The sequence below is a fragment of the Chiloscyllium plagiosum genome, unplaced genomic scaffold (genome assembly GCF_037043375.1).
Source record: "Chiloscyllium plagiosum isolate Xiang-an unplaced genomic scaffold, Cpla_swu_hap1 HiC_scaffold_14, whole genome shotgun sequence".
NCBI lineage: Eukaryota > Metazoa > Chordata > Chondrichthyes > Orectolobiformes > Hemiscylliidae > Chiloscyllium > Chiloscyllium plagiosum.
The window spans coordinates 52,782,416-52,806,257 of record NW_028270152.1 but is presented as its reverse complement, the minus strand read 5'-3'; the positions used below and the strand labels follow the sequence as shown (position 1 = coordinate 52,806,257).

The following is a 23,842-nucleotide window of genomic DNA, read 5'->3' as shown; positions in this document are numbered from 1 at the left end:
CTGTCTGTGCCACAATGTTCAGACTGATTCTAATCTAAAAAAGGGCATTACAGAATCTTACATGGATTCTGATTACATAATTCAAGAATCCATGTAAAATTCTGTAAATCTGTCTGAACATTGTGGCACAGACAGTCTCACACAGGGCAGCTTACACCTTCAGTGCATCATCTGGGCCGACATGAGATCAATTGTTCAAGTTTACTTGAGAATGTAACTTTAAAAAAAGTTTTGCGATTTACATATGAAAGAACTGAAACCAACATGTTCATTCTAAAAGATGAGATACTTAATGAACAATCCTGGTCTTTTTCAATATATAATTTCAGTTACATCTCACTATAAACCTTTGCTATAAATTCTGTGTCTTATGATCTTATACTCCACAACCACCTGATGAAGGAGCAGCGCTCCGAAAGCTAGTGCTTCCAAATAAACCTGTTGGGCTATAACCTGATGTTCTGGGATTTTTAACTTTGTACTCCCCAGTCCAACACCGGCATATCCAAATCTTAAAATTCTGTGATTCTGCAAGTATCTTAATCTCCGAATTAAAATTGGAAAATTTAAGTTCCTGGTCTGTCAGGAACTTGTCAATGGAGCCAGCAGAAAAAAACCTGAATATTTACAGTGTGGCGTTTCCAGAATTGGAAGAGTCTATTACATACCTACATTCAAGGGCAGAATGTATGTTTGGGAAATTGTAGAATCAGGTATTTGTAAGCGTGTAGATAAAACCATTTTGATGTATTTGATAGATATTCTACTGCTGATTTGACTTGTGTGGTTTTGTAGGAAATGAGAGTATTGACTCAAAATTCATTCCAGTGGAAATTAAATTTTGAACAAGAGTACTACCAAAGGTTTCCACTTCCACTGAAGTAAAAATAGCGCAAAGCAACAAACAAAACAAACTTAATATTATCTGTTTGCCATCTTACTTTGATAAGGGTACAACTTTGCATTCTGATCTGAGGTAGCAACATTGTTGTCAAAACCACCCTGTGATGCATTGGCTGTTTCACAAACCTCCAACTAATTTGGAACTCTTCTGACCTGTATCTTGTACAGTGCCCTTGACACCTATCAGGGGAAAGTGAGGACTGCACGTTCTGGAGATCGGAGCTTAAAAATGTGTTGCTGGAAAAGCGCAGCAGGTCAGGCAGCATCAAAGGAACAGGAGAATCGACGTTTCGGGCATAAGAAGGGCTTAAGCCCGAAATGTCGATTCTCCTGTTCCTTTGATGCTGCCTGACCTGCTGCGCTTTTCCAGCAACACTTTTTTAATCCTTGACACCTATTACCTCTTTCATCACAAATTCCAATGGCTTCCTATTCCCAGAAGATCAATTTGAAGATCCTTGTCATGATCTTCAAAACTCATTATCCTTCTTACTTCACCCATTGGAAATCTTCTTGAGTATTAAGCTTTAATTGCCTTCTCCATTCAATTGCTCTGAATTCTACTTCTTAACTGTTTTGCCAGTAGCGTCACTTTGCTGTTATACCTATAATCCTGTTTTAAAACAAATTGCTTTGCAACCTTTCTTCTTGCCTTTCAGACCTTTTCAAAGGCCATTTCTTCATATTTTTAAAGTCACCCTTCAGAATTCTTTACTACCTGCTTGTTTCCCCTTCCATTTGTAAAGTGTTCTGAATATTTCCGTTGTGATGTATTATAGAGCCTGGTGGTCTTGCTGCCTAATTCTTGCATTTCTACAAAGTATATACAGCATGTTATCAAACCTGTTATTCTTGCAGGCTATCAAAAGTGAGTTCTGCAAAATTCTTCTCAGGACATCACTGACTAAGTTAAATATGAGAAATAGCAGTTGATTTAATATAGTCTTCAGACTATTGAATTGTTGGGACTTGCAAGCCCACATTCTGATTACTTCAAAATCCGTCAGTATCTTCAAAGTTGGACCAGCAAAAATATGCACCTGAGGTGTTTCAGGTGTTGGTGCCCCACTTGCATTTCTTGTGCTTGTTGTATGACTTTTCCCTGTCCACTGGTTTAGGATTTCAAATAACTTATAAAGTTGCTTAAATCAGCAGATATGATTCGTAATAGTAGTGGGTGCAGGGAAAAGTTTTTTTCACTGAACAGCCATATTTTATCAACTTCAAAGTGATGTTAGGTTACGTCTAGCAAAATCTAATAGTGGCATGTCAGGCAGTGCAAGTGTTAAGATTGGTTGGTACAAGTATCATGTCCCAGACATATCCTGAAAATATATAAGTAACTTTGGAGCTTCAGATATGCACTGTTCACTCCTTTTCCCCAAGAACCTTTTATCATTTAAGGTCCACTTCTGGTAAACCTTTGCACTTTTTGTTGCACGTGCCACTGACTTTAGATTGCTGAGAGTTGCACAGCATGAAAAATGATCCCATTGCTGGGTAAAATCTATCCATGAAAATCTATTGAAGTGTAATGTTATTGTATTATTTGAAGTCCTTTCATAGTTTGTAAATTTATTTCCTACCAGTGACAAAATGTTGGCTATTTGAGAAAGCAAGGCAAGTGTTTTCAGCTGTTCAAAATCTATATGTCAAAAGCATACTGATTTTTGTTACAGAATCCTTTGAATTTTTTTGCCATTGAATCTTTTTCAGACATTCATCTTAAAGACTAGATCACACTAACAGGAAGACTGACCAAATGTTTCCAATTGGGTATAAATTCCAGTAAAGCCTGAAATGCATTATATAGTAAGTGCCAAGAAATGTGCTGCTACAGTAGTTGCACAAGTTTAGTGCAGTAAAACGGCTTAGCTACTTATGGCAATGAAATAAAGCAAAGCATTTTATTGGCAAGTAGTTAACATACACCAGATGATTCTGTACCACAGACAAATAAAAATCATGTTTGTTTGGTTGAATTTTTTTTTAAACTGTATGGTTAAATGTGAGAAGACAAACTTGATAATGAATTTTCGAGTAGTTCTGTTTGGTTTGTTAACAGGCAGAGCAGAACATTATGTTTGGTTTGCTTACACCATACCAGAATGACCGATGACAATAATGTTTCTAAATATACAGAATTAGTTTTATGTCTCTTCTAATTTTTCTTTGTTCAGTTAGTCTGTCCTAAATAATGAATCCAACTACTTCTCTTTCCCGTTCTAGTTTCAGATCTATATGGGTAGGCAAGGCGAGAAAGAAAATTCACCCGCAACACCTGGTCTCTGAGCAATTAAAAAAAAATTGAAGAAAGGAAAGAAAATTATTCACGTGTCAGTAAAATCTCTGCCAAGTATATTTTTTTCTTTGTCAGTCTGAATTAATCATCTCCATATTAAATCAAGAGAAGAATATTTTCACCCAGTGTTAAATCTGCTAAATTGGCAGCTTAGTTTGATGTGGAATTGGCATAGCAATATATGATTAAACCCATAGATTTTGAGCAAAATTTATTTTTCTTGCAGTGAATTTCACACAACGTAACTTTCTTATCATTATGCTTTCATTGTTGGCTTTGATATTTTTAATGATTCGAAGCTGTACGTAAGATTCAGCTTGGAAAGTAGTGGAGGACGGGTATGTTAGACGCAATATATTAGAGAAAAATGATTTTAAATCACTGACTCAGCAGAAATTGGACAGAAGGGTGACTCTCATTTGACTCAAGCTTTACCATGTCACCAACTGGTTTGGTGCGAGGGGTATTGTGAATGGCTACATCATGAACAATTGCTAGTCATTTTGATCTGGCTGGAACTATGTAAAGAAAGTTTGCCAGCTGGCATACTCCTTTTGGTCAAATTATTTCTTGACTTGGCATAGAGTTCCTCTTCTTTTTAATAGTTGCAGTCTTGCCTTCATCTGACGGATAACATTGACAGCTTCATTAATTTGGATAATCTTTAGAGGATTCAGCTTGCTCCATGCTGGTGCCTTAGCCACTAAAGTAGTGAGTATAGTTAACGTGGCAAGTGGTGGAAACAGAGCAGCAAGCCTGAATAACCCATGTTAAAGTTTGTTCAATCACTTCCTGTCTAGCATTGGTTCATCATCTGGACACTGCATATTGCTTCCCTCTGAACAAATATTTCTGCCAAAGCATTCAGTTGTTTATTCAAATCCTCTGACACCACTATCCAGAGTCACAAGTGCTCCTTCTATATGAATGCTCAAGTTGCATGTGCAACCTCCAATTGAATACCCCGCATCTACTGCTTACAGTGCAGCCCATGTTTCAGAAAATAAAACGCAAGTTTTGCAGTTCCTTTGCTGAACTCCGCTATTCTGTCTGTGATTGCAACTTGGCTTCCTGCTAGCTGTTTCAGTTTTATATTGTGACTGCCACTCAGGCCTCTGTAATTTGTCTTCTCCATTGTTCTGAAGAACTCTATTGGATTAGGTGCTGGCAATGTGGATTAAGCAAATGTGCTTTTCTGGGTTGAGGGTCCATATTCGGGATGGGGACTTGCTTCAGAATACAATTGGTAGGGTAATCATCATTCACCACACTCCTAGGTTACTGGATCCTGTTTTTGCCTGTCTCAAAAGTTCTTTGGCTTTTGACATCGTGTGACAGTTTTACATGTTTACTATTTCTTTAATTTCTTTCATGATGCTTTTTTTTCTCTTGCTTACATTTGCTCTGCTGTTTGATCATCCTATGTTTTTCTCACAAGCACTTCAGAGATTGTTCTGTTTATTTCCACGCATGTGTGGGTTTAGCCATTCCATTCTGTTTCTCTTGATCTGTTCCCCCTTATAGTGTTGATTTAAATATCTTCAAGTCCTGAGAAAGAGACTTAGAATTTCAGTACAGATGTTGTCTGACTTTTGAGACTTTTTATTTCTTTTCTGCTTTTGTGTGCCATATGAAGTCTTTTGACTTCTACATTGTTTATTCTCTGTCTAATTCTCCAAACAGGTTGTTGGCTTTATTTTCTAGTTTTGTCTTTTGTTCATACTTTTCTATTTCCTCTTCAAGTTGGTGAACTAAACAAGAACAGGGTGCCTGCGTGTGACTGCATAAATCAGAAAAAAAAACACTTTATCGTTCAGTATGGTTCTGTGTTGCATCATGTCGTATACTTATACATTGGACGCATGAGGAAAGACCCACAACTCCAAACAACCCTTGGTAGAGGGTTAGTTGTTTGACTTAACAATTGAACTTTTTTAGTTACTTGTGATTCTGTGTTATCATACATGTTAGTGTTCTCTGCTAGTAGAAGTTTATGCGTGTCTAATTGAGCAGAGAATGGATGAAAGGATGTTTCCTGAACTCTGGTGTAACTAATGCCAAATGTGCCTTTTGTCTACAGCTGGAAGGGTAATCCTCATGCTGTATGTGGTCAATAGCTCCAAACCTTTATAACAATAAATAATAGTCTTTTGGAGTCCGAAGAGGGAGCAATGTCCCAACTCGGGTACGATGCTTCAGATCCTATTATACTTGCAGAGATGATGATCTGAATCAAACTGCATCATATTTCACCCAATCAGCTTTTTAGCATAAAATAGATGGTTCATTATGGCAAAAATGTATTTCAAGGAAAACTTGAAAAAACCTAGGTCACTACTCATAAATCCTTAGCTCAAACATGTGATTTCATTATAGCATTGCAAAAGCAAATTTAACCTCTACTTGAACCTGAAGCTTTGTCATGGAAAACTGTCTCACTGGATCAGGTCACTGAGAGCCTGAAAAGGAGGTGACTTGTGTTTAGCCACCGACCTACATGATCTAACATATGTGTGGGGAAACCATCTGATCTCATTCAATATCCTTATCCCACATTGTGAATGAATTCTGTCCAAGTTTAAGAAATCATTTCATCTATCTTTGAGTTACAAAATTGAACTAGAACATGAATCTGAAAAAAAATCTACTATAGCACAGACAGAATAGAGATATCTGAATATCAATTCTGTGTTGTTTGAAGTGAAAAATTCATAAACCATTTTCTTTACAATATAACTTGTCATCCGTTCTACAAAAGTAGTACCAATTACATGGATTAGTCACATGGAGTAATCTTCTCACTGTCAACAAACACTAATTAAATTTTAAAAACATATTCATGGGATTGAGCATCATTGGCTGGGTCATTATTTATTGTCCATCCCTTGTTGTCCTTGAGACGATGGTGGTGAGCTGGCCCCTTGACCTGTTGCAGTCCATTGAATCTATCCCGTTTGGTTTCTTGGTTGACTCAGTAAATTCAGAGCAAAATGTACTGATGTTGGTTTTTCCTTCCCTTTCAGCTATAGATTTAGAAAAACTGAGGTATTTTTTTGGTAAAAGTTATTATACTATCTTCAAGTATATCCTTAACCATTAACTCATAGCCAGATTAGAACTTCACCCCACTGTTTTGACCATGTTTTTCAGGATCAGTTAATTGTTGACATTGACATAATAGTCATCCTCACATGCTTGTAAATTATGATTGGTGATACTGCACAGATGTACTATTCATGCATTGGGTAGAAATCATTTCAGAATTCTAGAGTAACACATTTAACCCATTAGTGTTGCACACAGCAAAGCAATGCATAGGACACAATGTAGAAGGAGAGCATGAGGTCAGTTATTCAAGCTTTTCATCCTAAAAATGGTATCATCCTGTTTTCTCTTCAGTATTCCTTTCCCAATGCATAATCCATTCCATTTTAAATAACAGATTAACTCCTGACTTAGTATCAATAATTCCATGGTCTAACAACTTTAGACATTCTTAAATTACACTTTTCTGATGATAATATCAGCCTAGAGCTCTTGTTATGGACTCATTGGTTAAATTAAATAATTTTTTGTTTATGTGCTCTCAAATTTCTCATGATTTTGATATCTCTGCTACATCCTTTGACCCTTTCTGCTTCAGTGAATAAGCCACATTTGATTTTAAAAAAAGATGTCACATTTATGGTATTATTCTGTTGAATCTTCAATCCAAGCCTTTGTCCTTTTGTTTGGCAAGGTTCACCACTGATTCTTCAAGAATCTGTTAAAGGCTTCATTTTCAATTGTAACACCAGGCACATTGAGAAGATTAGAGGTTCTTTCGAAGAAGTATCGAAACTTAACCATTACCCAGCTGATCAATTATATTAGTGTAACAGGGAATACATTTCTGAAGGTCCTCTGGGTTCCAAAGAGACCAGAAAGTCACTGATTTTATGTGTATTGCTGGTCAAGCGCACATACTTTTTGTGTCCTTCATGAACCAGAAGAACATTTATTTCATTAGTGAATGGTTGTTATGGGACACAGCACAGACAGCTACAGGGACAGGCTAGATTTCTTGGAAATTTCTGGGACAGATAATAAAGTATTGTGTCTTAGCAAGCTGGTGGTAAACTAAATCTTAAATCTGTCACAAAAGCAGATGCTGGAAATCTGAAATTACAGAATATGCTTGAGATGTTGAGATAGCAACAGAGTTAACATTTCAGATTGATGACCTTTTATTGTTCAGAAATATTAATTTTTCTCTCCACAATGCTACATGACCTACTGGGTATTTTAAGTTTTCACTCATGGAATACTGCACTTACAAAAGCCAAGTCTTACCTTTGTTCAAAGATGCTTCAGATTGTCACCAAATAAGTTACTAAAGGAGGTGCCAAGTAACTGAATTCAGTCTTAAGCCTCTTTTAGGATTTTTTTTCAGAGTTGACTACAATAGGCATCTACTTGCTAAGTTTACTTTCAAATATTGAGTACCTAAATTATTTTGTTAGTGCATACAGTTGAAAAAACATTTAAAAATTGTATTCTCCATATATCGCTATCACTGCATGTTGCAAATAATTCATTGCCTTGTTTCTCACATGACACTGCTATCTTTGTTACACCATTTCGTATGATGGAAGAGAAGTCTGATTTTCTTTGGAACTTGTTATGCATATTAACCGCTTTGACTCACCTCAGTGATTATTTTGCAGTCTGCCATTTTCTTTCCCAGAGCCCACCAAATTCTCATTGCTGAGTTCTATCATTTCTTTCTATTCCAACTGAACCAGTCATTATTAGGGAATGGAAAATGGGAACACACACACACACACACAAAAACATATATATATATATATATATATGTCCTTTTTGTGTAGAAAAGCCTCCAGTGCCTGGTCATCAATATAGCACTTCCTTTGATTAACATGTTTCATTTAACAGAAAAATCGCTTCAGTTGACTGGTCTGCTTTGGTGGGCAATATTTCACTGTTTTATTGGTTTGTTTAGTGCCATTTAGAGGTGATATGATTTGATTTGTTTTGATTTATTGTAGTCACATGTACTTAAGTACAGTGGAAAGCTTTGTTTTGGGATCAGTACAGGCAGATCGTAACAAACAAGGACATACAGAACATAAGGTGTTTAGAAAGAGCAAAGCATACAGGTTACAACTGCTTAAGAGGTGCACAATGCAAGATCAACATTATTTGAAGTTAGAGAGTCCTTTCAACAGTCTAATAATGGCAAGGAAGGAACTGCTTTTTATCTGTTGGTGCATGTGTTCAAGTTCTATATTTTGTGCCTGATGGAAGAGGTTGGAGGAGAGCATTACTGGGGTCGGAGGGGTCTTTGATAATTCCTGAAGAAGGGCTAATGCCCGAAACGTCGATTCTCCTGTTCCCTAGATGCTGCCTGACCTGCTGCGCTTTTCCAGCAACACATTTCCATCTTTGATAATGTTGACAATCTTTCCGGAGCAACGAGAGTTGTAAGTGGAGTCCATGGATAAGAGGTTGGCTTCCATGATGGACTGAACTGCGCACACAACTTCCTGTAGTTTCTTACGGTCCCAGGCAGAGCAGTTGTTGTACGACTGTTATGCACCCGGATAGTATGTTTTCAGTGGTGCATCTATAAAAATTGGTGAGGGTCCTTATGGATGTGCCAAATTTCCAAAGCCACCTGATGAAGACGAAGTATTGCTGTGCCTTTTTGACCCTTGCATCCACGTGGGAAGTCCAGGACAGATTGTTGGTTATTGATGCTGGCAATGATTGCTGGCTTTGTTCCATTGGTTGGTTGTTATAGTGTATGTTATATTGCCCTGAAGAATATTGTTAAATTGCACATTTATGATTGTGTTTAATAATGCTGAAATGACATAAACAGTGTTTCTTTAAACTTTCATTACTAAGAGACAAAAGTTTGTTCTGTTATGAGATTTTAATTGTTCCTTGTTGTTATGTTGTATCCTTTAAATATTGTCATAAATGCTGTTCTGGTTCTGTATGCAATTAACTCATCCACTTGAAGGGGTTTTGAGAGTTTCTGTGCAATAGTATGGAAAATGCTTCCATTGCCATCTATTCAGAAATGATACTATGCTGTACATTAGTTTAGCTTTTTTTAGATGTATCAATATGCTTACTGTTGGAGAAACCCTGTAAAATTTCGATGTGCATTGCATTTGCAAGTTACTCTAATCTGGCATGAATCTCTTGTGTTTCAGACTGTACAGATAACTTAGTCAGTGCTTGCTGAATTACTTATAAAGTGATCATTTAGCTGATAGAGTTATCATGGATTTTACAACTATATTTTCATGTTTTCCCAGGAGTTTTTTTTTTGCTGGACAGTTAATTTCATCTTAGAAAATGTTGTTTGTATCAATTAGTGTTTATTTTTGGTTTTTCTGTTTGGATTTGTTTGCTTAGAAAATGACACTTAAAAAAGCAGAGAGAAACTGAAGAACCTTGATTGCAGTGTTATATGGTGTATTTAGTAAATATTGGGTCTCCACATATAGATATCTTGGCAGGTCTTTATGGCAATATTGGCTGATGGAATGAAAGTTAGAGTTTGCTGAGGGAAGTTTTTGGTGTAAGTTGAATATTTCTTTTTAGAAGAGATAACTTGGTTCGTTCCTGCTTCTGAATTTTTGACCATTTATTTGAAAGTAACTCCATGACAAGTGTAAAGATTATATACCACCTAACAGTGAGGGAATTGTGATTTACTGAACTGGACAAATATTGATTAGAAGAATTCATAGAATCCCTGTAGTGTGGAAACAGGCCATTCGGCTCATTGAGTCCACACCCACCCTCCAAAGAGCATCATACCTCGACCCAATCCCCTACTACCCTATCCTGTAACTCTGCATCTCCCATAGCAAATCCCCCTGGACACTGTTATCAATTTAACATGGCCAATCCACGTAATCTGCACATTTTTGGATTGTGGGAGAAAACCAGAGCATCCAGAGAAAACACATGCAGACACGAGGAGAATATGCAAACACCACACAGTCATCTGAGGGTAGAATCGAATGCCGGTCCCTGGCACTATGAGGCAGCAGTGCTAACCACAGAGCCACTCTGCCACCTCCAATTCAGTTGTTGAATTCACCAATAATTAGGCATTGGTAATATGGAAGCTTAGTTCGGTGATCTTTAGATCAAAAGTTGGTTTAATTTGAACATATTTCTTCCAAAAGCAATTTGTGATCATTGTCCAGTGATATCACTGAAGGCAGAGCATGCATATTCATGGAAAATGATTACCGATTGGATTCAATTGTGATATAATTCATTGTTAAATAATCTGTCAACATTCACAGCCTGGATTTCCTGAATTATTTGTGATGGCGGTCATGTGGGTAAAGTACTGGAAGGTCGTGAATACTTACAAAGCTGTGCACTTTTCAGAAAACATGAGAACGTTAGTGTGTACTAAAAGTCACATTGCTTGTTTTAAAATTGCCACTTGCTGCTGAGATGAAGTTGCTGTTTGTGACATATAAAATGTTCTCAATAATAGCAATATAGTTATACACAGCTGTCTTACACTATTAAGTACAATTGCATGGGGTTGAATAGTTTGTGGCTGCTCATGCTGTGTAAATGAAGACTTGATAGGTGGTGCATGATAATTTGATCCACAACATTAAATATATAATTCTACACTCTCCTATTAGCCAGGTAGCACAGTTATTAGCAGATTTCTATTTAATCACTATACAGCACAAGGTCACAATAGTTTGTTAAATTGCTTTATATTTTGAAATCTACACATATTGCAACTTCTACTTAATGGAGGAGTTTTAATTTCCAAGATGGAAAGCTAACTGGGAGAGTGTGCAATCCATAATTGGCCCTTTTTTATATTTCAAGTGGAATTTTTAAATATTTCATTCCATCTTTCTGTGCAGCTGTTGAAAATTGGATTAGCCAAGGCTGCTGCTGATACTTAGGGAGGCAGGTAAACATTTCAGAAATCCAGGTATGCTACATCTACTGGATCTCCTTTATTTATGAATCTCAAAAAGGTTCCGACAAATTTGTCAAATATAATGTGCTTTTCATAAAACTTTGTTGGCTTTAACTGATGGTGTCCTGATTTTTCTAAGTGCATAGTTAAGAATTATGTGGCTTGTTTTCACTATGTTGTATTTTCAATGTTCTGTTTCATCTAATTCTATGAAAGCACTGAAACTGCTCACTCAGATCTTCTTTTCATTGTTCTTGGCTGCACAGGTCCCCATGGTGCATCCTATGATTCCATTTACTATAAATTATCACCAACATGCTATTCTTTTGAGAAATTATCTGACAACATAAGGTCAACTTCTCGTCTATAGTTGGTGATGTCCAAACTAATCTCTCTAACACCACCACTGACTCTTAAGAGTGCTGAGGAGAAAGTGAGGTCTGCAGATGCTGGAGATCAGAGCTGAAAAAGCGCAGCAGGTCAGGCAGCATCCAGGGAACAGGAGAATCGATGTTAAGGGCATAAGCCTGAAGAAGGGCTTATGCCCGAAACGTCGATTCTCCTGTTCCCTGGATGCTGCCTGACCTGCTGCGCTTTTCCAGCAACACATTTTCAGCTCTTAAGAGTGCTACCATATTCTCTGATTGTCTAATGATCAGAATGTCAAAATGGGCCTTTTGATGTTGCTTCAGTTTAATTTTGCCAAACAAAATTAGCCACTTTGTTTCTCAATAGTTTGACCCCCCTGTCTCAGGTTACACTCATCATTCTCTTGGCTCCGGTTGCCCCAAACATTCCAGCTGTAGGATCTTCTGAATCCTCATTTAATGTGCTATCAAAATGACTTGCTCTTGACTGAGCCTTAACATTCTGTTAGCATGTTAAGAATTTTTTCCAATTATTTTGTTTTGAATTTTTTAATTGAACTGATTTTAGTTGCTACTTCGCAATTGTCAACTAATTTTTCAAAGTTACCTTAAAAGGGAGAGATACTGTTTCCACCCATGGATACCAACTTTGGATAATATTTATTTTGCACTGCTGGAAATCAGTAGATCTCATTTCTAAGCACAGAATATCAACTGCAGAGAACATTAATTCCATTTATTATGTGATAGCATTAACTCATAATAGCTTTGGAGGAACACAAATTCAAAGGTTTGCTTGCATTTGGAGTTAATATAGTGGGTCGAGAAAATGCTCATGTGCTCTTAAGTGTAGAATTACAATGTGTCGTTTATTTTTATTCCCAGTATGTAGAGATCCTGATTCAAGCATAATCCTAGCTGAAATATAATATTTCTTTGCAAAGTATTTAAAGTAATATTTATTTAACTTCAACTATAGCACTCTTCTTTGTCCAAGCATAAGTTGCACAAAATAGAATCCACAAAAGATTTTCCAAACTTTTACAATCTGTGCTTTACTAATTCCAGATAATCAGAAAACATGTAGAATCAAAATATCACAAAGAGCTTATTCACCCCATTGTCCTTGTGCTGGCTCTTCCAGTTTGTCCTATCTCTTGCTGTTAGTTTATAATTCAGCAAACTTTTCCTTTTCAAGCATATATCACCTTCCTTTTTTGAAAAAAATACTTTATCTAATCTGCTTTTTAGACAAATTCCAGGCCATAACATGCCTTGATTTCTTGAATGTCAAAATTAAATCTCACTTTAATCATTTCTGTTCTAAAGCAATAATCCCAGCTTCTGTGTCTATTCATCTAACTAAAATCCCTCATCCTGCATATTATTCCAATATATTTCCCATGTATTTTGTCCCAGGGCTTGACAAGCTTCTTAAAGTGTGATGCCCAGAATTACATGCAGTGGGAGCAAGTACAACTCAGCAACCAAGCTGGAAACCCATTTGATCATATTGTTTGATTGCAGGCACACAATAATACTCTAAATTGAATTCGATTGGGTGGGATGTAAAATGAGCATTGTTGCCCATCCTGTCAGGCTTGCAATTAATTGAATAGGTTAAAATATACTCAATACTCTACCTGAAACCTAACCAGTGATTTATAAAGATTTGCTTTTGCATTCCATCCCTATTAAATCCATGTTTACCATATACAAGTTTAACAGCCTTATCAACTTGCCCCTCAGTAGTCAAAGATTAGTGCTTGTGAGACCTAGGATCTCTCTGTTCCTTCATCCTCTTCAAAATTATACCTGTGCCTCCCCTCGTTCTTTCTTTTCAGAATCCATCATCCCACAGATACCTGCAATGAATTTCATGTGCCACTTCATGCCGTTTAATCAGTCTCACCATGGTACAGGACCCTGGTACATGCTACTATTCTCCTCACTGTTTGCCATATTTTCAACAGTGAAGAAGCTAAAGTAGAGCAGTCTTGGTTTTCAATAGAGTAGGATAGCTACCTATGCTTGCTGACATCCAACAACTCTGGTTGCATGTGCAGGAACAAATATTGCCTACGTTTCCTATTTTCATCGTCAAATTACACTTTGGTTGGATTAGGCAAGGCAGTCAGTTTCTAAATTAAATATATAATATCAAGCAGATAGCAAAAAAAAAGTTGTATTTAGATATTGTGCCCTTTGTACTCATTAGACAGGTAATGAAGCACTTTTTAAAGTATGTTTGTTATTAATGTGTGAAATGCAGCAGCCAATTTACGCACAGTGAACTCCCACAACAATTTGATAATGATGATTAGAATATTCTGTGATGCTGGTTGAGGGACACATTTTGGTTAAAAAAGCTCGGGAAAGATCCACTGCTGTTCTTCAAAATAGTGTAATGAGATCTTTCATGTCCACTTGAGAAGATAGCTGCAGCTTACTTGTGCAGAAGTATTCGGTGTTTCATTCTGTGATTTTTTTTGCAATCAATCGATTGAAATATACTGGCTTTCACTATGTTTAGTGACTTTTATGTTTAATATTACATTAGTTCTTTTTATGAGAAGATTAAGAGTGGACTTTTGGGTTAGCTTTTAAACGTGTAAAAGTAAATCTGCTAAGGCCACGAAATTGGTGTAAAGGAATGCTTTCATGAATGTTGCCAAAGAGAGAAAGAATTTAATACTTATAAAAATACTTACGACGAATGGTAAGCATTGCATATCATGGTCAGTTTATGGAGTCTTACATTTTCAGCATGTTAGTGTATAACCTACTGTGGAGACCTTTGTACATTGGATCTAAATTTTCTAATCAAATTTAAAGAAACCTGAAAATTCCTTGTTGCCATCATTGGATCCACTTCGTACCTACTTTTTGTACCAGTTGAAAATTTCTGCATATATTAACTGACATAGTGGGGGATGAAACTCGACTGTGATGTGGGTCTAAATGACTGGTACTATTTCAGCCACTTTCTGAATACTCGTTCTAATCAATAGAGAGGAAGATCTTGCAGGACGTTGAAGAGATAGTTAACATCCTGCAGCCAGAACTGCACAATTGCTGTAATTAAGTTTCACCTCATCTAGTACAACGTACGAAATGCAAGAAGTGGCTATTGATTCTCTGTTGACTGCTATTCTTTAGGATCCCAAAATGCACAAAAAGGACTGCCTGGGCAGACTCATTGTTTCTGCCTGCTCCTGTCCCATGAAACTTATTTCTTCCTACTTTGACTCAATTTTTTCTGCCCGTGTCCAGTCTCTTCAGCATGTATTCCACCTTTTCCTAGGTGCTACTGGTACTAATGAAGACTCACTAGATCCGAAAAGTTAACTCTGCCTGTGCAGAAAATTCCTGGACATTGGCTGAGAGGTTTGTGATTTTAAGGGCGCTCTTCCTTGTTCCTGCTGGCTTGAAAGATTTAATGTTGATTCATGTTGGTTTGGCACACACAATCTTTTTTTCCTGCAGTTGCATACTTTTTCAGTCATGTTAAGTAGAATGAAATTGCGCAATTTTACTTTATTTAAATTAACAGAATTTTGAAACACATTTTTCACAACTTTAGCTTTCCACCAGGGATATATGTGTTGTATGCTGTTACTTTACAATAACATTCATGCCATACTCCTCATGTCATACTTTGGTGCTTTTCTGAGTTATGCAATGTTTTCCTGATTTTCCCTGATTTTTGCCAGCTCCTTCTGGTTGTTGGCACAACAACATACGCTACTTCTGGTCAATTATTCCCACACTTGCTACTCTCTGAAAAAAAACGTTTTTGAGATCTTTCTGCTCAGATTAGAATGTGCTTGCAATGTATTACATGGGTCACCTGGGCTAGCAGAAAACAATTTTTTTCTCTGCTGTGTTTGCTAGTACAGTTGTACACTTTGATTAACAAATTTTCTGCACTCATACTGGTTAAGTGCTTGATTAGCCGTTTGAGAAACATAAAAGGATCATTAATGAAGGTGCATCATAATTGCTATATTTTTGTGTGCAGTAATGAAATAATCATCTTTGTAATCACGTTACATCCGCTATTTTGTTAATGGTTAAATAATTTTTTTCAAAATAGGCATTTGCTCATTTTTTTGAAAACAGTAATGGCAATGGCAAAGCATGTGTCTAAAACTTGACTCAACAGTGTGACCTCTTTCCTCTCCTGACCATAATAATTCAGTTCATGTGGCCATCTCTGATTTGTTTTATTCCATTATCAGTTCAGTTGAATTCATACTATTCTAGCAAACAGAAATGGTCTTGTCTGAACGCGGGTTAGGAATCAACCAGTTTGTTATCCAGAATTTTATGGAGACAAAAATCTATGTTGTGGAGAGTTTTGATGCTAAGCTATACATTTGAGATCTGCAAGAAAAGGCATTTTTTTTCTTTGTTTTGGAGATTGTCCCAGATATCCTGTTGAGAATTCTAGTCATCTTCTGTTCAACTTAATGCAGAAAGTTTACTGTTAATGAGCTCATGAAAAGCTAAAAAATAGTCCTGACAAAATATGCTACTTACTCCACAGTTCATATGTAAGGTGAACAATCTCCATAGAAAGTACAAGGTCAATCCAGTTTCAGGATCAGCCAAACTCCTTTTACAAAATCTAAAGGCACTGCTGCCCAGTCCCAAATAGAGATATGCTAATTCAGAAAATTAGTAAAAGCTGTAAGCTACAAAATTAGTCCTGTTCTAACAAATTGTTAACATGGGCTTTCAGTTTGAACTAAACATATCCAAAATACTTTCACTTGTATTAGAGGCAACAGTGCCTTGCAATGTGACAGGAAGATAAGTATTGAAATTATTGGATGTTTGGATCTTCAGGAAACCAACCAGTCATGACATTCCCAAGAGATGGTTTAATGTTCACTCTCTGATTTCCAGTCCCATCATCTCAGTGTAGAAGCATGCTAGTCCATCTAGATTAAAAAATAATATATTGCATCTAACTTCCATCCTTTCACCGAGACAGTACTCCTTATCACTCATGGTTTCCTGTTTTCCTTTTCTTCCTAAATTGAACTTGCCACATTTCAGTCGATTTTCAAAGTTGACATTTTACCACCAATCCCTACTTTAACTCAAAATTGCTTCTACAATCCAGTTCACCCTCCAACATCCTCATTTCAAGTTGTCACTTGGATCATTTTTTAATCCTTTCATGGGATGTTGCTATCCATAATTGCCCTGAAGAAGGTGATGGTGGGCTGCTATCTTGAACTGCTGCAGCTTATATAGTGCAGCTACCCAATTCTCTAAAGGAGTGAGTTCCAAGATGTTGATCCAGTGACAGTACAGAAATGGCAACACAGTTTAAATTTAGATGTGGATTGGAGAAAAGCTTGCAGATGGTGTTCCCATACATCTTCTGCCTTTGTCCTTCTGGTTTCTAGAGGTCATGGGTTTGAAAGTGTTGTGGAAGCAGGCTTAGTGAGTTCCCTACATTACATCTTGTTTATGGCATATACAGCTATCATTGTTGGTTGGTGGGTGAGGGAATGAATGTTTAAGTTGGTAGATGGGTGCCTATCAAGTGGGTCCTTTGTCTTGTATGGTGTTGAGCTTCTTGAGTGTTATAGGAACTGCACACATTCAGGGAATTGAAGAGTATTCTAACACACTCCAGAGTTGTGTCTTGCTCATGGTAGATAGGCTTTGACGAGTTAGGAGCTGAATTACTTGTTGTAAATTTTCTGTCTCTGATCTGCTCTCATTGCCAGTTTTTGTATGGACTCTGCAGTTAAGTTTCTGGTCAAAGATAACACTCAGGATGTTGGTGATGGCATTTCTCTAATGGTAGTGACATTGAGTGCCATGGACAGATGGTAACACTCGCTCTTGTTGAGGTAGGTATTGTCTGGTACATAAAAACTGATAAAAGCTTGAATCTGCTTCACACCTCTCAATTTTGTCCAAATTGACAAAAAGGTATTGAAAAACCGCAAAGAGAAAAGTAACTAAGTCCAAAATGTCACTGAGATAAAGCATAGTGCCAATCTTCAAGCTCTGTAAGCTAACCTCTGCTGAGTTGTGTCCATTATCCATTCTTGGAGCAATGCTTTCGTAATGAAATAACTAGTGTTGCGCATCTATTCAAACTACAGGTCGTTAGGCTATAACCTGCATACCACTAATGCAAATTCACTGTAACATGATTGATGAATTGGGCCCACTGTTATCAAAGCATGAATGTTTAAAATGTGTTTGATTGGAATGCGATTCCATCGCCAATGCTTTAAGAGCTATTTGTAAATCGTGATTTTTCTGTAATGTGAGGTTGCACAAGAGCACAAGAGTGTTATACTTATACTTCCAAGAGATGTAAAAGCTGGAGGGCTGAGCAACCCAGAATTGAATGGATCAACAATCCAGTAAGCAGAGCTGGTCTTCTAATCTGCCAGTCTTGCCCTCCACCCATTTGGCTTCCACTGCAGCTTTGTCTTCAGTGGTGGTAGTAGGTTGATCTCCAGCTGACCATTACTAGGCGATTGAAATACTAGCTGACTGGAATGAATCTTAGAACTTGGAACCATGATATTAGGAAATAGTGTGGTTTCTGAATTTGGGATGAAAAGTTGTGTTCCTCAACTTGTTGAATTGACCATTGTTCGCTCTACCCAGATAATTCACCATATCTGGGAACCGACCTGGGATAATTTATCCTCCTTCCTGAAAGATACCTGCCAAAAAGAGGTTATAGGTTTTCAGGAACATATTTGCAAAGGAAAACTCTGCAAGGAAAATGATAGGTCTCCCAGAGTCACAGTAAACGAGTCATACAGCTAAGATGCAGGTGACAATGATTTATGGTGTGATGCCCGTGTTTGTGTGTTTGTGTGTACGTATGTATCTGTGTGTGTGTGTGTGTGTGTGTGTGTGTGTGTGTGTGTGTGTGTGTGTGTGTGTGTGTGTGTGTGTGTGTGTGTGTGTGTGTGTGTGTGTGTGTGTGTGTGTGTGTGTAATGTATATATGAAATATCGATATGCATGAGATTCAATAAAACAAACTGTTGGTTTGTGCAAGCCCTGATTTATTCAGGTATTAAATATGAAACATCGCACTTCATGCCATGTAAACCTGATACTTCTACAATGCTAAATCCTTGAAGCAGTCCATTACTGTTTAATAGCCCTGTGGTAATACATGGTTGAGCCAACACCCTCCTCAAGGCAGATTGTTTTGCATTGCTGCCCTCTAGGACAGCGTTTTTGTACTCCAACAGCATAACTTTCACTTTTAGACATGTTATGGAGCAGCACATATGTTTCGCCACCATAGTGTAATGGATAACTCCTCAGCAACTTTATTACTATCCAACAAGCTTGGTTTTCTATCTCCTCGCGCTAGTTTCGATTGACTTATTTTTTTTCTTGACATTTTTGCCCCCCCCAACCCTTTCAGCTTTTGCTTTAAATGATAGCAGCATTGAATTCTGCTCCCCACTCCTTTAGATATTTCACTGTGTAAGGTCAAGGGAGAATATGGCATTATAAAGATGAGCCAATCCTGGACAATTCATTGAGTTCTTGGGAACAGTTACTAGCTCAACTCATTTTTAGGTCGATAGGAACAGGGATAGGCCATTCAGCCCATCAAGCCTGTTCTATCATGCAATATATTCACGGCTTATTCAACTATGATTGGACCTCAGGCATCACACTCCAACAACATATTAGAGGGAGTGATGTCCCATCCTCATAATCTACATTTCTAGACTGGATTTATCCTTGACCAATATTTTAGTCCTTTCTGTTTTCATACTTTGAAAATCATCTGAATCTGCTTGTAGTTCCATGAGACTCAGCTGCTATCTTGTATCTTGTCTAACTGGCCAGACTTCAAATGTAAACGAGGAAAGTTACAACATCTCGGCAGTCCAACTCCAGATTTGCGCTCACCTGACATTTAAGAATACATATCTCTGCTCATGAGCAGGAATGGAATCCTGCTTGTTTTTCTTCCTTAGCCGAGGGATACTGATCCCAAATACAATGCTCCCTACCATCACAATGACTGAGATTGGCAAGTTTGGCTGTGCATCAACACTAGAATCTTCTTGTTTTGCAGCACAATACCACATTATGTTGTACATTTGCATAATGAGTCACCTTGGCTGCAGCAAAAGACCAATGTAATACTTATTTAATAAAAATCAGGGCATACTCACACTGGTGAGAAGCACTAAAGGGATGCAGTTTGGAATGAGTGCAATCATGCTGAATCTCCCACCCTTGCTTCTTTTCAGTACGACAGTACTGGAAGCACAAGATTGCTGTTTTCTCTGTTTCATAAATTTACAGTTGTGTAAGGAGAAAAGGGTCAAGTGAACTTAAAAAAAGATTCACTATTAATATGCTGAGGAGTAAAATGTTAGAACTTTGGGGAAGGATGATGATGTCACTTTGGCTTGTGAAAAAGGCATTGAACACCAGTGTGAAAAATGATACTATTGTATCTACAAAGAGTGCAATTTTAACGTGTATTAACTAATTATGGACTCTAGATTATGTATACATTCCCTGGCCTTGAACCATGGAACTGAGGATGAGGTTAGGGAGGGACCCCTGATTGCTGTGGACACAATATTAAGCCATTCTTTTGTGACCCTCAAAGGGGTGGTAGCAACGTTTTTATATTGGATTTTGAGAGGCTAAGGAAGACATTAGTGATTAAATGATTGAGCATGACAACATTGAGAAGTAGGTTAGATTAGTGTTTGATAGGAAGGAGAATAAAATGGTTTGGAACTAGAGTGGACAAAAGAGATTAATACTACTTATCTGGAGGTGGATAAGCATTTATGTAGACGGAGTGTTCGGGACAGCCTGTTTCCCATCCATGCTGTAATATTGTCAAATGTGTATGGAATATGCTGTTCTGAACACTAATCTGAAAATGTGCATGCAGAACTGCAAATATTGTGTTTTAATTGGCTTACATTTAAGAGAAATCTTTTTCAATCATCATAGCAGGAACATCACAAAAACTAAGTAAAATATTAATTCTTCTTTCTTATGTTTAGTTATTTAAAGTTAAATTGCAGACCAGGCTAGTATTTATTGTAAAGTGGAATTGATGTGTCTGCTTTAAAACTTTTGTAAGAAAAGAAAATGTCAGGTTCTTGCTGAATTTTGCTTCAATTTTACATCATCATTCTAATTATTTTTAATTTAAAAATTTTAAAAATAATTCTAAATAAAATGTGTTTACCTTGAAGTTAAGAATTAAGTATTAAGACATTATCAAATTAAGCAGGAGAAAGTCAGCTGATAAGCTAAATTTAATTATTACATTGAAAAAAGTGGTTATGTAGAAGACAACCTGTACAACCTCCTTGAATCTCATAAAAATTAGTTTAAAATAATTCTGGATGAAATAAAATGAATTTATAGGCAAAGTACTTTATTTTGATGAAAATTGCATTGTGAATAAAATAAGCCATCATTTTTTAAAGTAAAATGAGCCTGATTTAAAGAAAAAGATTTCTGCAAATCAGGAAAAAATCCTTACTTTTTGAGATACTGGTATTTATTATGTTAAAATTGCTGATCATCTATATTCATTACAGCTCACATATAACTGAATTACAAATAGACTACCTGTATATCCAATGGTACAGTTATCACAGTTATCTACAATCTGACTATACAAATACTGACCACAGCAAAGCAGTTTCTTGGTCAACAACTACAAAGAAGGTAAGCCGTAACCCAATATCTGTTTGATTGAAATTCATTTTTAAATACAAAACGCCTTTTAAGCAGGGCTTTAATTCACAGTAGCACCTTGATTTGTGGTTGCCATGGTGAATCAAGTCTGTCATTTGACAAGAGATTCACCCATTTATGACAGCACTTTATCTTGTCTCTCCAGGGGAAGAAAAATGTCATAAGTGAGAGCAGGAAAAATTAAAGCTTTGAAATACCAAAATTCCTTGATTTCATTTTCATTATTCAGCTATCATTGCCTCCTGATAATGGCAACTCTATGGAAATAAATAATGTTTATTCTAAAAAAAAATTATCAAATGTTTTTGTGCTGAAACGGGCAAGGTTTTTTGATTGTCAGTCTTATGAAGTCTAGCAAGGAATAGTATTATTAGATAAACCTTCAGTGACCAAATCTCATTTCCTTTTCATTATGGTGTCAAAATAATTATACATAGGTAATTTGTGGTGGGAATTGTGGAATGAGCAGAAAGATCAATTGCTGACGACCACTTGCAGCTCATGTTCTTAACTGGGTTGAGTTAAACAGCAGAATGTGAATGCTGATAGAATAGGTGGCATACTACACTGGTGCGACACAGCATGCAGAACATTACCGATATACTGTATAATTGGAATCCTGCTATAATGAAAGCTTTCACACATGGAAAATATTATTGTATGTGTTACATTGTATGCAGTTAAAACTGTAGAATCTTCTTGCCATTCTGAGCTGGAATTGAAATCGAGAAATGTTCACAGTGTTTCCTCTCAAAAAATGCAGATATTTTGAAAACACTTGAGGTTTTTTTCAATTTAAACTAGTTAGTATTTGGATACATCTGTAACATTTAGGAATATCGTCTTTGCCAATTTGTTAGTAAAATGCACTCATAACTTTTTCAGTCTTTGCCAAGAAAATTTGGATAAATTTAACCATGTTTCTTCATATTATATGTTGTTGAGCTTACAGAATTGTCTTAAATGGTATTAAACAGCATATCACAGCTAACTGATGAAGCAAATAAAACAAATCTTAAAATCATACCTTTTTTTGATATTGTACTTGTTTAGCTATGTTGTGAAATGTGCATTTAAGCTTATTGGTTATAAGTGCATTGTTTTTGAGAAGTGGTGTAACAGAAGAACACTAATTTGGATTGTGCATTTTGAGCATAAGCAGGCATTTCTGCAGGAGTAAGTTGTGAGGGAAATCCATCCTTACCATCTGTAGTATATGTGTATGCCAATACCCTTATCTGCTTGTATTTATATATTTAGTATAAACTCTTCAAAAAAAAGTTAATCTAGCTCTTATATTTACCAGATAAAAATACATTCTGAGTCTTCTCCATTTTAAACTTCATATTATTTGAAGCTGAAAGCAAATTCTGACAAAGACTTTTTTTCTGAATCCTAATATGCCTCATCATCAGCTGTTAAAGCTCCCTTAGATTGTGCACGGGTCTTGAAGTTTATTTTTGCATTTATGCGGGGTGGCCACATGTTTAACATTTAGCATTCTCAAGTGACATTTGATAGGACTTTCACAATCCTTTTATAAAGGAGCTGATCCATTAGCATCACCCGTTCCTGCTGTAGTATACAAGATGTTCTTCCTTCCAAAGAGCTGTACATAATCTTTTGTCAGGCCAGTAACTGAATGATTTTTTAAGCCCGGTGGGCAATACTTGTGTCCATGCGTAACACAGATAGACCGCAGTAGTCAGCAGCTGCATGCAATTTTAACTACACTCATTGAGCTGTAATAAAACAATATAAGCATCGCTCGGGGGAAAGATTGTATGCAGTTATCCTTAGACAACGCTTGAGCATATGAATGCAGAGCTGGATGACAAGAGGATTTTCAGATTGTGTTTTGATTGAATTTGGAATTGAACAGGTCCAGAGTGTCAGTGGAGAGCTAATATTTGCAGTATTATAAAAGTTTTGCTCACCGAGTTTCTTATGGTAAAACATTCAGCAGATTTTTTTTGGTGGCTGAGAACAATAAAGGGGTGAGTCCACATTTGGACAGGAGCACACTTTGCTGGGCTCACCCATAATAATGCTGTTATGACAGAGAAATTATGAAGGTTAACAGGAAAGACCTAGGTCCAGGAGTGATTCCAGGCAGCTGGCAGCCAGAAGAATCGGAAACACACCACCAATGAAAACTGCAGTGAAAAGCAAATTAAATCCCGTATCTACCATCTCACTTGCTTTTCTGTACTTTCCTGTTTGGACTTGAAGGTGATTACAGTCAATGCAGTGACAGTTGACGGAAGCTCTGCTACAAGAGTATTTATTTACAGTGAATCGTGGTGATGCTGTGCAGGATGCGGTTTCACGCAGGATGTGCAGTCCCCACCCCCTGGTTTGATCATTTTTTTTACAAGAAAGCAACCTGATTACTGAGGCCACAGCCTTTTTGGAGAAAGTATTGTGTAATATGCCTCTGCTTGGAATACACTTGTAGTGCAACATCATAGGAAGTTCCTTTATAGCACTGGAAGCTCAAGATCAGGGCACCTTCAGCTTTAGAAGTGAA

General features: G+C 36.9%; 1 protein-coding gene across 7 annotated transcripts in view; it reads left to right on the top strand.

Moving 5' to 3' along the window:
• foxp1b (forkhead box P1b) overlaps positions 1 to 23,842 on the top strand; it is a 476,491-nt gene that overhangs the window by 75,444 nt on the left and 377,205 nt on the right. The window contains exon 3 of one of the 7 annotated variants that reach the window (XM_087994447.1): positions 21,153 to 21,282. The exons of the other annotated variants lie outside the window; for them this stretch is intronic. The gene's annotated coding sequence lies outside the window, so the exon portion shown is untranslated. The remainder of the gene's footprint in view (positions 1 to 21,152; positions 21,283 to 23,842) is intronic. 7 annotated transcript variants of the gene reach the window in all.